This window comes from Rhodnius prolixus, unplaced genomic scaffold (genome assembly GCF_049639745.1).
Source record: "Rhodnius prolixus isolate KJV_2025 unplaced genomic scaffold, Rpr scaffold_1, whole genome shotgun sequence".
NCBI lineage: Eukaryota > Metazoa > Arthropoda > Insecta > Hemiptera > Reduviidae > Rhodnius > Rhodnius prolixus.
The window spans coordinates 25790627-25805930 of NW_027411581.1; the positions used below are offsets into that span (position 1 = coordinate 25790627).

At 34.0% G+C, this 15304-nt stretch overlaps 1 long non-coding RNA gene across 1 annotated transcript in view; it reads left to right on the forward strand.

The window, feature by feature from the left end:
• Positions 1 to 15304, forward strand: part of LOC141458128 (uncharacterized) — a 193178-nt gene that overhangs the window by 99621 nt on the left and 78253 nt on the right. The window contains exon 3 of the long non-coding RNA XR_012460753.1: positions 11520 to 11603. This is a non-coding gene — a long non-coding RNA (uncharacterized lncRNA). The remainder of the gene's footprint in view (positions 1 to 11519; positions 11604 to 15304) is intronic.

Sequence of the window (15304 nt, forward strand, 5' to 3'; positions counted from 1 at the left end):
CGAACAGGAGAGTTCGTGGCCTTCAACCTAGCACCGATTTGTGTTCAAGCTCATAGATCAGACTGCTGTCACCCACCCCGTGTTATTCCTTTGCTTTTCATAACGGTTGCCGCAACATACCATCCAAACAGCCGATTTGAGGATAGCTCTAGAGGACGTGATTCAAATATATAATACTGCTTCTCAATTCCTAAATGTAATCAATTCACAAACACTATTACAATTGCTTAACTTAACACTGCATAGATTTATTATCGTTGCAAATAATAGCTCATTTTTGTATCAATAAATACGATCCATTGCACCATGCATCAATCACTCCACTCTTAAGAACCGTAAGAATACAAAAATTAGACAGATTAACAGAAAATGAAGTTTATCAAATACAGGAAGCTAACTCACAAAATATCCTCTTAAACTTTCCGTCATACATAATCTCATAATAATCTTCTTAAAATCGTATGAGATTAATTAAGTACATTTCCGCCAACAACCATCTGCCCCTGAATAGTTAGACAGTAAAAGTAAGAAACCAGGAATACTGAGCTTTAAATAAAACAACTTCAACATTTTATTACAAGAGTGCGTCCTTCCAAGTACAGATCAAAATGTCCAGTGGATCTAGCCTAACCTCTATCAAAGCACTGATTTCAGCTGAAATCGTTGTTTGTTTTGCCAGCATTTCCAGACTTGACTTTAAATTTCATATCTAGATGTTTGTTACCTGGCATTTTTGCATTTTAATATATCAAATTATTATACTTTATAAAAAAAGTATTTCCGATTTTGACTGTTTATGTTTTGTACATGTTATTCTATCAAAATTTGCTTAATCGGCCAAAACGTAATATATTAGGCGCAGAACACGATTGTACTAATTTCTAAGAAAACCAATTTTCTTTCTCAAATCTAACTGATCCATTTACTGATTTCGAGGCAGATAAACATCATTCATCTCTACAACCTATTAAAACATTTTATCTCGCAATGCCCAAAATATCTTTCAATTCAGCAATCCCATAATAACAATACTTACCTAACTCAGTTAAGTTCCGAAAGTAACGGCGAAATAAACTCTATTACGCCTAAATAATGGCTGATGATGGCTGAGGAAACAATAAACTTAACCTTCAGTATTTTGGTGAATCTAATTTACACACTAATTTTTATTAGATCGAATGGAAAGCGTTTCAATATATTAATGGTGGTCTATTTCTTACTTACTTCCAAGATTTATCGTCGAAGAATACATACGCAAAGACTACGACCTGCCCAAACACATGCAACCGTCTGACAACTAATTGTTAGCATTCGACCTTCTGGTCATTGCATCAGGGGGTTGTTCAGCTTGAAGGTAGTATTACGTTAGTGAGTTGCAAGGCAATGGGGGGCGGTAGTGGAGGCAGAGTTACTTTGCATCTTATGAATGTTTCATGAGCGACCTGCCGCCTCCACTCACCAGCCGTCCTGTTACCTACCGCCTCTTCTCTTTACTACTACCGCATGACTCACTTTCCTACTCATTGTTTACTAAACTAGATTTGGCCACGTTTGTCCTTTGTACGGACATACGCACCCTTACACACATACTAGCACATCAACTTTTATTATACAAAACACGCGGCTGTTTTGGAAATGACTAGGTAAATAACTTGGCGAAATTTCTGAGATATATCAAATTATCTAGAATAACTTGCAGTGTTATTTTGTTTTACCATTTAAGAACCAATCTTGTCCAAAACTGTACCGTGGTTGCGCCAGCCGAGCTGCTTAGCAAATAACAACTCTCTTCATTGCTAGCTTCTTAATTTCGATTTTTGCTAAATCTTTCCAGAATTACTTTCTTAAAAAAAAAAAATATAATGGCACCAATTACCTATAATGTTATGATTTTTCAAAAATCAAATTAACAATTTATAAAGAATTTTTATTAATTTTGTGTAAAACCAACTTTTGAGAATAAAACAAGCAAATATTTCACCTTAATACACGATCAAATTATCTGATTCAAAATTAGAAAAAGAGTCAAACTGTTATGAACAGGACTGTTTTAAAAACAGATTTTGTGCTAGAAAAAAATTAAAAGGAAATAAGAACCAAGTCAAATTATTGGTATATGAATGATTTTTGGGGAATATCGAGATGCGATAATCAATAAATACAAATTTTTTGCTTTATACCAACGTTTCGGTAATTTTTACTACCTTCTTCAGGGTATTATAAAAAAGTCTGTGAAGTTTAATGTAGAGCTATATCATCATAACTGTGCAACAGTTGGTATAAAGGAAAAAAGTTGTATTTATTGATGACCGCATCTCGATTTCCCCAAAAATCATCCATCAACATCGGTCGAAATAAACCAAAAACCATAATTATTGGTATATTAGGAGTCAATTACTACTATATTCAGAAAGGATAAAACTTTTACCAGTTTACAATAGAAACTAAATCAGAACGAATACTAAACTTATTTATTTAATGGAGAAAATAGTGTGAAGTTGTTAAAATTTCATTCTGCCGAGAGTTAGTGAAATATTAGTTTAAGTTAAAGAATTTGACTCATAACATGGCGGCGCTATTTATGTTTGAGAGATGGGACTGTGAAATTCTTCATTATTTCTATATTTTACAATTAATTTTTATGTTAATAAATCCACTTTTTCGAATAAAATAAATTCTGTACAATTCCCTGTTCTTTAATCTCATAATCAAGAAAGTATTTTGCTTAGTAGTAAGCACCTTTTGACTGTTAAACATGCTATGAAGAGGCCTCAGAAAATATATCGATATCAATACTTCCAGTTATGTTTTTATTTATTTATATTTTCCACGTCCTGGATGCTGAAGTTTTAAATTCATGCTCAGTATTAGATTCAACTCTAGTCTTCAATCTCTAAATGAATTGATCGACATCGGGGAAAGAAGAAAATTAGCTAATTTGTGAGGCAAACCTAGCCTAAAAATAAAATAGTGATTACAAAATTAACTTTGATTACTAAATTATGTGGAGACTGCAAGTTATATTTACAAGTACATCAAAGAAGCGAAAAGTATTCTATTCACCATCGTAGACTGGTGTATTTGGATGTAATATGTGCAGAAGGAAAACATTGAAAAGTGACCCTAAGAAGGGTAATAGTGTATTGCATTGTGCTGGTCTTCTACTCGAAGGGGCGCCCAGCACATGCGCAGTATATCTGCCCCCACCAAGAGCCGCCTCCAGTCTTGGCCGCCTCCACTATGAAGCCTGTATCATTCTATCTCGCTCACTCACTACCAAAACCACTTCCGTTCCCTTTTGTCTGGGTGTATGTGTGTATACTGTGCTGCCTCCTATAATACAAACTGTGGCGGCAATGTTCTCTCATCTTTATATGCAAGGCATACACGGCCGAATACCATAATATTATTCCGACGCGCTGGTTTATGTGTGTCAGCCGGTAGTTGGTTGGCCGTGGCACGCTTGCCCCAAAGACCCGGTCAATGGCCTTCTATTGTAAACAATGCACTTTCATTGTCAGCCATAGTTTGGTTTTGCTTGGAAAAAGAAAAGCTACTTTAATCGTAGAAGTAGCGTCTTAATGTTAACTAATTAGAGACTGTAATTTGTAGATTTGTCAATATTCAGCAAGAGGGCCAAATCGGTGTTAAGGTTTCATTCAATAACATTTGATTATTAGTTTTCACGTTTTGCTCGAGAGAATCAGTTTTATTTTAATGCATAAAATAAGTAAAATAACTACAACGAACCACGTTAGAGGAAGAGAATACAACCATTTTGGGAAAAATTCTATATTGGAGAATAAAATAAGTTACATTCCTCAGATCCACCCCAACTTTGCTCACCAGTATGTTAACACTAAGTGGATCTTCTTTATAGATGTAATAACTTTGACTGCAGATTTTCGACAATAAGATCAGAGCTAAAATATTTGCATATTACGTAAATGTTTGACCATAAATTATTATAGATTTAAGAATCAAATGCTTTCTAATATTTAGGTGTACAGAAAAAAGATATAAAAATATTGTTGCTGAAATCACTAAAAATAATGGTCCCATAATTATATAAAATTAGTGAAGGGAGATCAAATTTCAATCCCTGTTTCGTTTGCTCTATGCTATTAGATTAATTTTTCACAATAATCATACAAAAAAACAAATTTAAACATAATGGACTGTTATATTTAAAAATATATAAAACTTATTTTCAATTTAAACCTACGAGTTGATACAGTTATTTAAGTCTTCATACATTCTGTCCTCCAAGTATCAGCAATTAAAATTAAGAATAGAATTGGTTTTAGTAATTTGTGATTAATTTTTAACTTTTTATTTCTATAATCTGGCCAAACTCAGCGGAAAGTCTTTTAGTCGAACTGCTCTATTATTGATAAGTTCGTAGAAAAAATTAACTACTGAACATGAGAAATTTAATATCTATTGTATGACCGAAAACTAGTCCAGAAATGAATCTAACTAAAATTCAAAAAATATTTGAATTCATAAACAGTATTAGAAATTGCCTGGTTCTATTATGAAACTACAGCAATTATTAACACTAATATCGTCCAAGAGAGGCAAAAGACCTTATAATTAAACACAAAAATTCAAAGTAAATATATATTAAATTATGTAAATATTAGGGATTAATCTTTCGTCAAATCTGTGAGCGACATTATCCAGCAATCCCTTTAATAAAGTGTCGAAAGAGAAGATTGCAGCTGTGTTATTAGATGTTTGATTATTTTAATTATAAATTCTGAATTTAGGGAAGGGATTAGCTATGAGGTTAGCATACTGGACTCCCACGCGGAGGTCCCGGGTTCGAATCCAGCAGCTGACCCTTAGATTTTCTCTTCCTAGGAGCTTCTTACAGCTCACTGTCCGGTGATGGACAGTGTTGTCTGTAACGAGAGAACACTGTCCGGAGGCCGGCAGTGCACTGGAAAAAGCTCCGGGCGTTAATAACCTCAGCTGTTGTTGCGCAAAAAAAAAAAAAAAAAATACTGAATTTAACATATACCACATTTCAAGTTTGTGTTTGTGGATGTCTGAAGTTAGGATGAAACTAAGCGTCAGTGATTGGATTAATATTTACAATAACAGTAATTATAGTTCAACTCCTTTAGATTTAAAATAATTTTCCCGTTAATTAATCAATGCGGGAAAACTCGTTAGCCGTAAATAAAATAACTCGCTCGAGTCGGGGATCAGTTCTTGAACTAGAGTTTAGAAAAAAAAAAATAATACTCATTTGTCAAATACTGAAAATTTAAGTCAAAAACTTATAATTAGGACTAAAAGAAGAGCCATTCAAAGTAAGTAAAGTAATCGCCTATTTTTTTCAGGCGTGGCTTTACGTCCAACTACCAATCAAGTGTCGTGGACGGTGGCGAAAGCTCATACTTTACTATAATCAATTTTTTCTAACAAATAAAAAGTAGCCTTATGCGGGATTCGAACTAGGAACCTCCCACTTACAAAACCACGCTCCTGACCACTAGAACAACAACCGCGAGAAGAGCCAGTTAATAAGATAAAAACCATAAAATTTATTCAGTAAAGTGACACTTTCAACTGATTTTTTCCCCCCCAAATTCTGAATTTGGCTTACATATTGAACTCCTATAAGTACTGTACGGTCTTAGAGAAAAGCATCGCGAAAATGTTTCAAATTCAAGATTCAATTCGATTTTCAAGATTACAATTAACATTCCAAGTGTAAAGAAAATCGTGAAAACTGTTTTCGAGTTAAATTGAAGAATCGATTCTTCAAAGTGGCACTTCTAGTTGACTGATTTCATCCAAAAACTTATTACCGCATCTAATGTTGGCACCATTGCGAATAAATTGGATTACCAACACACAAGCTTCACATAAAATTTTTTTGGCCTCACAAGTATTTTTGGTGGAACTCAAAATTGAAAATCTGTAAGATTACATTACAATACCTTCTCTTAGAAGTTCTTATTTTTTTTTTTAATACTAGTCAAAAAAAAACAAAAATCAAAACATATTTTTTAAAAGTGAACATTCAGAGCAGATAGTGTTTCGTTAATTTTATTGGAATACTGCAGAACGAGGGGATTCTAAACGTGGTTAGCATATAGAGTAGCCGGAATAAAGTGAGGGGTGCATCTGATTAAAGATTTCGTATATATTGACCAAGTTCGACTGTTGACCCGTATATATATAAATTCATCCCAGATAAGATGAATGTCCTGTTTGCTGTAGTCTGATATAATGCACAAGGTTTATTTCTTTAAATACAAGTTTTTCCAAATACATTGAGTTATGTATCATCCACTATTGGACAGGGTGGTGATAGTTGCGGCCAGCTGGGAAGATAGAAAGATTTTGGAATGGGGTTGTCGACCGTCTTTCTTTAGCCATTGTTAACATAAAAATTCCGTAGTTGTGTTTGTGATGATATATTGTTTATCTACTTGTAAGTAATGGACGGTGGATTCTAGTGAAGAGAGTATTGGGCCAAAAGTAAAGGATAGAGCTGGAGTTTGGGGTTGGCAAACATCCCTCTATTCCTGATATATGGTACAATAAGAGGAGATAGTCTTGTGACGTCAGAGTTGTGAGGAAATAGGATAGAGGAGCGAGGTAGCGTAGAAAGGGTGGAGGTTTGTGTTGAGGGTGAAGTGAAGAGTTGGGGAGCAGAACGAGAAGGAGTTGTTGGGCTGGATGGAGTGAGTTGAAGAGAACTCTCGTGGAGGATTGTACTGGAGATAGGAGCTGAGCCGAGGGAGTGCCGGCAACGCTTGGCAACGCGCTCTCTGTTGACACAACACACCATTGATTCTCCAACCAACATGGCTCCTATCCTCCTCGATCATACACAATCCTTGGCTCACACTATCTCTCCTCATCCTGTCGCTTCTATCACTTCAACATCTCTCATCTTTTCTCCCTTTGTATCACCAGCAGATATTCCACCATCACACCCTGCTACTTCTCAACACCACACACAAACTATATATATATATATATATATTACATCGCGTTCATCGAGCACGCACTTTAGTTCTGCCTCACCGGGCGGAATAAACCTTAATAGCCCTGTGACGTTCAACACATTCTCAAACAAAAATAAAGCACACATCTTCTCTGCCACAACTACTTCTACTTCCTCATGCTCCGGGTGTCCCATCAAGAAAACTTCCTTCGCCAAGCCACTACCAACTTATTTAATTCCTGTGCCGATTTCTACTTTCACGACATTAAACACATTTCAAAATTCTACAGATTTTATCTTTTACGTACTAAAGATTTATAATAACATACTAATAAAGTAGACAGGCAATATTTATTAGTCTATTCAATCGTCAAACTAAGAACAGACACTTTTATGGTATAAAAAAGAAATTAAATCTTAAAAATTAATAGTATTGAAAAATAAATGTCAATTGAAAAATCGTATTGAAAATCCTATTGAAACAATGAATTATTCACCAAAAATAATGAACAGTAACTTAAAAATTAAATAAAGAACGTTTAGACAATAGATATGGACCCCTAGAAACAAGGACTGATTTTTTTTTTTTTTTGGCATTGGCTTTCGCCATGCAGCCAGCATCGTCTAGGTGCTTATCACTAGAATATCACTCTCCATTCTTACTTATAAATACATTCGCTTCACACATTTATCCCTCTACTATATACAACTATTTACATAAACCTTACAACTAATGGATGGATCAGCACTTTATATTCCTGCCATCCTTATAGCTGAACTGAAATTAAAATCAAGTAATCCTTCTCTAATAATTTTCTTGCATTCATTCTAATCGGCTATAACTTTTAAATACCTTCATAACAAGGATTGATACAAGGAAATAGTGAACCTCGTTTCTCTTAACTAACCGGACTGTTCCCTCACAAACCACGGGAGTGACCTCGGACAGCCTATCACAGCTAATGATTAGGAGCGAGATTCGTACCAAACTTGCTCTTTTCAAGCCTGAAGCAGTTAGGAATGTGGTTGAAAATATAATAAACAAAAGCATGGTCATAATCGGCAAACGAGAGAAAAATTTTGATATGGAATTAGATATAATTACCACCTGTATTAGGATAAGAGAACTTGGAAAAATATAAGGTTATATATAAAGTTTTGGTGGACCAAGTGGTGAAAAGCGGACGGAGCTAGAGAAGAAAAGTAGGTCTGAGAGACTTCAAAGAAGATGCGCAGAAATCTTACCTTATTAAAATAACTAGTTTATTTTTTCAAATGAAATGGTAGAAACTCTTAGTTAATATTCTACTTAGGACTTAGTTGGTGGTGCGATGGGCTAGTAAGCCAAAGCCTTCAACAGCAGGCGCTGTTTTCTCTTCTTAGAAGCCTCTACAAGAGAAAACTGTCCAGATGTGGCTCCGCAAAGTCTTCGAAAGTCAATGACCTAAATGATGCCACGCCTTAAATTTAACCAAAAAACAAAAATCATTAAAACAGAGTTATTGCTGGGCGATATGTCACTGACGATAGCAAAATTAAAGTGAACACGCTAAATTGCAGTTAGACTTCCCAAAGCATGTCGCCGTTGTTTAAAAAAAAATAATCTGTAATAATATTTAACACCAGTTGGCCTGAATTACTCCTTTATATTTCTATTGCTACTTGATTAGCCCAATCTGTGACGCTTCTGGAACGTTGCTGCAAATTACGTGGTCAAAAAAACCAACCAACACTTTGCATAATGATAATTCACAAGTAGTAGAGGTGTACTAATATTTGTCGATATGTAAATCAAATCTCAAATCTCTACATTGTTGACTTCATTAAGAAACATGTAAAAAAAAAAAAAAAAAAGAGCCTATCAATGTAATGTGTATATTAACTTCTCAAAATGTATTTTTTGTCCCGAAATATTTTTTAAAGAACTGATTGCATTGACTTTTAGCAAGCTGCTGTCATTTACGACAAATCGGACTAGGACAAGGTGATAAAATGAAATTTTTCTGCAAGCGCTCAATGTTAATCGCATTATTAATTTTGAATTTAGTGAAGTAATCACTTAAAATATTGGTGACTAAAAATTGTTGCATTATTGCTGTGGGAGCTTCATTTGTAGGTGTTTATTTTTACATCAATCGCAAAAACAATATAATTTAGTATTATACAGGGTGACCAGAGTTATATGCTCCACCCACTTTTTTTTTAAACGGCGGGAAATTTCGAAAAAATAAAAAACACGTATTTAATCATTTTTAGTCTAGTTTATTTTCCGTGATTGACCCATTTTTTTAAACCCTTGTATCTCGAGGTTTTTTGTTTTTCAAATGGAACGTTATATTTTTTGTTACATATTTTTGTAGTATTTGAGCCCCTAAAAACAACAAAAAATTTTTTTTTGAAATCGGTTAGGTTTTTCAAAAGTTATGGTAATTTAAAATATGAAAAACAAATTTCAGTTTACTACAAAAATGTGCAACAAAAAATATAACGTTCCATTTGAAAAACAAAAGTTGGATGCTGTATCTCGAGATAGAAGGGTTTAAAAAAATTGGTCAATCACTGAAAATTAACTAGACTAAAAATGATTAAATACGTGTTTTTTAATTTTTCGAAATTTCCTGCCATTTAAAAAAAAAAAGTGGGTGGAGCATATAACTTTGGTCACCCTGTATATTCAAGAAAATGTTAAATTCAGTGTTAAAACTGTAATGCCTTCCAATTCTTCCATTCACCTACGTCTTCACTTGTGCAGGTGATACAACCCTGAAAATTAAAGCAAACGAATTAACATTCATTCTCAGATATGACCTTCTAATTTACTATAACCGGACTGCTCTTTCTTGTAATATACTGTAAGATAACTCGGACTATATTTGGACAGGCATTTGGCATGAAACGTCTTAAACGGCAGGAACTCAAAAACTCAATTACTGCTGGTAACGATCACAGTTGACGCTAAACAACAAAGCACTTATTATAAATAACGCGTTACTAAAACTTACGGACTCGGATTGTGGAGTTCAGCCCAACATTCCAAACACTACTAACTACAAACACTATAATTCTGCACTGTATTACAAATACAGTAATTATTAAATCACCAGTTTGCTTCTTAGTTTTTACTTTTCCAAAACTCTAATTCATTCAAAATTCTAAATTCAATAAGTTATCTAAATTTTCAGCGTGAAGCCTTTTCTTTTATGTTCAAACTACTGAAAGGACTGCGGAAAAAGATTTAATAATGAACACTTCAGAAAATATGTACCTCGTTTGCAGACCAACGCACTCTCACTAATATTATTTATTGATTCGAAATATTGATGAACCATATGAATAAGAAAAAATCAATCAATCAATCAATCAATCAATACAAAATTAAAAAAATTATAAATTTCAATTTTTTTTTTTGTTAGGCAAAATTACGAGTTGATTTGATTCAATGAGGTCTAAACCTTTCATAGTTCAACTTATAATTGCAGGTCAATCTGTTATAAATGTTTTTGGAATTAATTAATGTTATAGTAATATTGATTGATAAGGGGGTATTATTAAAATCGCAAGAATATCTTTGTAATGGTAGACTATTACTATGTGAAACTGCATTTAATGAGTGACCTTTCTTGCTGGTTATTAAACGAACTGATGCCCTTAATTTCTTACTTGTAAAGCTAAAGTATCATCGACCATTACTGGCAAATTGAGACAAACAGTAAAGGTGGGACAATATTTTAACTATTGAAAAACATGTGTCCAATTTGGGTCTTTCCACACAAAAAAAAATATCAACTTAATAAAAACAAATAAAATACAGCGCAAATTAATTATGTAATTCATCGAATTATGTGTTTGATGTATGTAGATGTGTTTGTAAATTTTTGCAGCTGGTTGTTATATTGTTTTTACACAAGTATGGTTGTATTTGAGAAAGAAGAATTTCCACTAATGCGAACGTTCCGCAGAGTTCCGACCAATTACTACGGGATGTTATGGTCGTTATCCGGTCACGTGATTAATGTTTGACACTAATTGTTAGTTACGCCCTTTGTAATGGTCAAACAAAGTCATTATTACAGGACTATAATAAGGAGTTAAGAAGTTATAACTCCATCTTTCTAGTACCGCATAATGATTTTTAAACATTTATTTTTATAAACTCGGATTCGCGTAAACTATTATACAGTATAATAAGGCGGTGAAAAATGTAAATTAAAGTTTGAAGGTCGGAATGAAGGTAGTTTTATTATTATTATAACCTGCAAGGCACTTGGAACAGTTTCAGCCAGCCTGGGGATGTAATGCTAGATCATAGTAGACTTGATCTAGTTTCTATTTTTTGCTGCCACCACTTACCATCATACCGTACACAGGAAATTAAAAAACGATACGCATCATTTAACTGAAATTATTACAGGTAAATTATTGATTGATGGGTAAATTGAAATAGGTATTCCTCTTATAATTATATTTAATGGTTTGGAAAAACACAAAACTATGTAATTGGAAATGCAGTAATTCAATTCATTGTTAATTATATAATTTTTCTTTACAGATAATGTTGAAGGAATCATGAGGAGCTAGTTCATCATAAAACTGCCTGGGGTATATTTTGGTGAGAACAGGAACCTCATCCTAGGTAAATATTTTCTTTTTACTTTTCCTTGTCTCTCTCAGAAGAGGAGGTATTTTATGTAGAATATTGCTCTGCTCATATTTGCGCCAAGTAGAGATGGAGATCTAGTTGTATTTTGAATTTCATTTTTCACAAGAAATTGTCTTGTAAAGATTACCTGAGTCCGAAAAGTAGTGTGATGGTCTTGTGAGTAGTAGTATTTAGAAGTTCCTTTCTCCAAAAAAAAAGAACAATCAGAGATTTTTACAACTCTCTAGGAGCCACCCAAGGATATTCTTAAATTCTGCGCCAAGGAAATTTCTTTAATTTGACTTTTAAAGAAACAGATTATAATTTTATCACTCTCTCGTAGACGTGCATCTCAGCGCGAGGAGCATACCAGCAATTCCCATACATCGCTGCTATGTTGAACGTGTAATTCTTCCTGAAGCCAAAGAGAACAAGTGGCTATTGGCTACTCCAAATAAGTGCTTCAGTTGTGTTCAGTTAAAATTCAGCCACTATCCCTGCTAGAACGCAGCAAAATGGTTTCCTTAAAGAATGGACTTTTATTTTTCTTAAATTGGATATAAATTCCATCTTCTCGTTGAGGCGTACATTGTTAATGCGTTTTGCTGAAGAGTAGGATAGTCAGGCTTGTCCATGGGACATATTTTTCTGTCCCATCCCATCCCATGGTAATTTATGCCTGTCCCATCCCATCCCATCCCACGGGATTCCCATAATAATATTAATATGGAATACAGTTCAAATAAAATTATTAAATTTATGAAAGTTTACGTTTAGTGTCTACTAAATAGGACTACATTTACAAAGAGACAAGCAAAACGACAAAATTTATTAACTTTATTAACTTTAACACTCAAAAGTATAATCTAAGTATGACAATTCGGAATCATTCTGACACTCTCATTCTATTTCTGAGTCACTCTGCTCATTCAGCACACTATCAATTTCCTGTTCATCGACCGTTTCTAATAATTCAGTTAATCCAGGTAATCCCTGAACCATTTCCACAATTTTCATCTTACATGCAAATCTGATATACACTTAAAAAATCTAGGAAAACCTGAATTATTCTTTAGACTCGAAATCCTTCTCATAGCACCATGCAGTTACATAGATGATGAATGAATTCTATTTTGTTGCACTTACGCAACTGCTAATTTCAGCCTAAATTTATTTTACAATATCAAGTATCGACTACCATGGGAAATACAAATGTGTGCTGTCCCATCCCATCCCATCCCATGGGACGTTTCCCATGGGAATAACATTCCTATGGACAACACTGAGGATAGTAACGTTGAGGCAGTGGCTTGCTCGTTTCCGTTAAGCCACCAATGGCCGCGCATCTGCTGAAGTGCATTTTGTTTTTTCCAAAAATAGCATCTCAATCTTCCGCCTAGTTTCTATCACCTCCCAGAATTCTCTCAGTAATTGCCGGCGCCTGCGTTAATGTGGGCCAATTGTGTAGAACCACTGCAGTTACTATTAGAACACTTGACAAAATTTTAAAACTTCTTCAGTCAATAATGGTGATTTGCACAATGATTTTTTTTTTTCAAGTAGGAGATATCCGGTTTGATCCCCTGGTCGAGCTAACTTATCTTATTTTTTTTATTTTATTATTATTTGTTTAAATTAAGCAGTAAAGTATGTGCATCTGCCCCCATCCACGACTCTTAATCAGTATTTGGCGATTACTTTAATGAAAAATCCCTAACTTTCTTCCTCATTTAAGAGCAATATCAATTTTTAGCTTAGTGCAAGTTATCGAAATTGAGATAACTGCGCTTGCACAAACTGTGTAACCTTTCTTTGTTTTGCAAATTGCAGTAATTAGAGAAAACACATGGTGATCGAAAGTTATTGTTATTTCTATTTATTTATTTTGGTAACAGAGTATTCTACTCAGCCTAAATAGACCTATCATACCTCTCTTGACACTGGTCCAGAGGAGAGCACTGAATTGTGAGGAAATATCCGGGTTCCCCAGGGAACTTCTAGAAAGAGCGGAAGGTGCCGGAAGGGAAGTTAGGTGCAACCACTCCTTAGTACCAACTCACCTCTCCTTCCAAAGACCTAAATATTATGTAGAAGATTCTATAAGATCATTAGTAAGACAATTATTTAAAATATTAAGAATACATGAGATATACATTGAATTTTGTTCCGAAAACCGCTGCGTTACAGGAAGAACTAAATAAAATTATTCGGTTTTTTTACTATAATCATTAGTTTGAAATAAATTATTTTAAAGAAGATCATAATTAAAATGACTAATCTTTTTTTTTATTTCAAATTAAGAACACAAAGTTTAAGAGCGAATAATCTCTTATAAACAGATGAAATACACGGAGTGTCAGTGTCTGGTGATATTAATCAGTGCAATAACAGCTTGGTAATCGATTAATCTACGCTGTAGTTAGTTACTTGGTTCCTTCCACCTAAATGCCCATATTGGCATTTGCAAGGTTGCCAAGGTAACCATGGTTCTGTTATGTACATAGAGATACACAGCTATATAACGTTTAAGGTAATCACTAATAATACTGCAGGCATTTGGACCTCCATCTTCATGCCTAAAGGATTATCATATATCAAAATATACCCCTTTTCTCAGCCTCTAGAAAACTGTTAAATGTATTTTTTTTTTTGTTTTCTCTTGTTACCAGTAAAAGGAGGTTCTGGGATCGATTAGATTTTTTCAAATTTGAGTTTTCACTAGAGAAATCCCTTCTAAAGATGCTGGGATCACAAAACTGGGTATTCATCAGAGTGTTTGTCAGTTTGTCGCGAGGGTAGAGGAGTTTAACATATTCGCTCCAAAGTTTCATGTCATGAGCGGTCTCATTACCTACCATTGAAATTTGATTGGAACTAAATATTTAAATAAAATTCCCGAATAGAAGAAGAGTGGAGCGAATTTAGCCTTACTGAGTAATCGAATTATTAACGATTTTTGTTTGCTAACTATAGTTTCAATGCCAGAAATCCAAAACTTTTCTTATTATTTTATTTCTATCTCACGAAATGTCCGGTTGGATGTTCTTCTTGAAAAAACATTTCGTGCGTAATTGACATTATACAGGGTGGTCCATTTAAAACGCACCAATCACTAATAACTTTTTAGGAAAACGGAATTATGATCGTGCAGAGTCTTGTGCACCTGAAGGAGCGCGATCAGATGAACGACTTGCAACAGCTCGCATTTTCATCGCCAATGTTTTTATCACTCATTCAAGCCTATCCTAATTATGTAATTACCTTATCGAACCTTTAAAAAATGTTATTTGTCCATTTAACGCCTTATATAAAGGTGTGTATAAGGTATCAACATAGTTTTAATGAGTTTTATTATACAGGGCGATCCATTTAAAACGCACCAATCGCTAATAACTTTTTAGGAAAGCGGAATTATGAAAAACCCATGAAAGTAAACTATATGCCTTTTTTGGTCTAGTTTTCAAATTTTCCACCCCCGATGCTGTATCTTCATTTTTCGCGGAGTTACGGCTAAAAATCTGATTGGGATTTCATGAGGACCACTGGTTTTGACAATGATTATGAAAACTACATAAAAAATTGTGTAAAATGACGTTAACCCAGTTTCGATATCCCTAATATTTGTTGAGATATTTAAAATCAAAGTTACAATTTTATCAGTTCGTGAACGGTTTTCAATATTAATTTTCCACCAG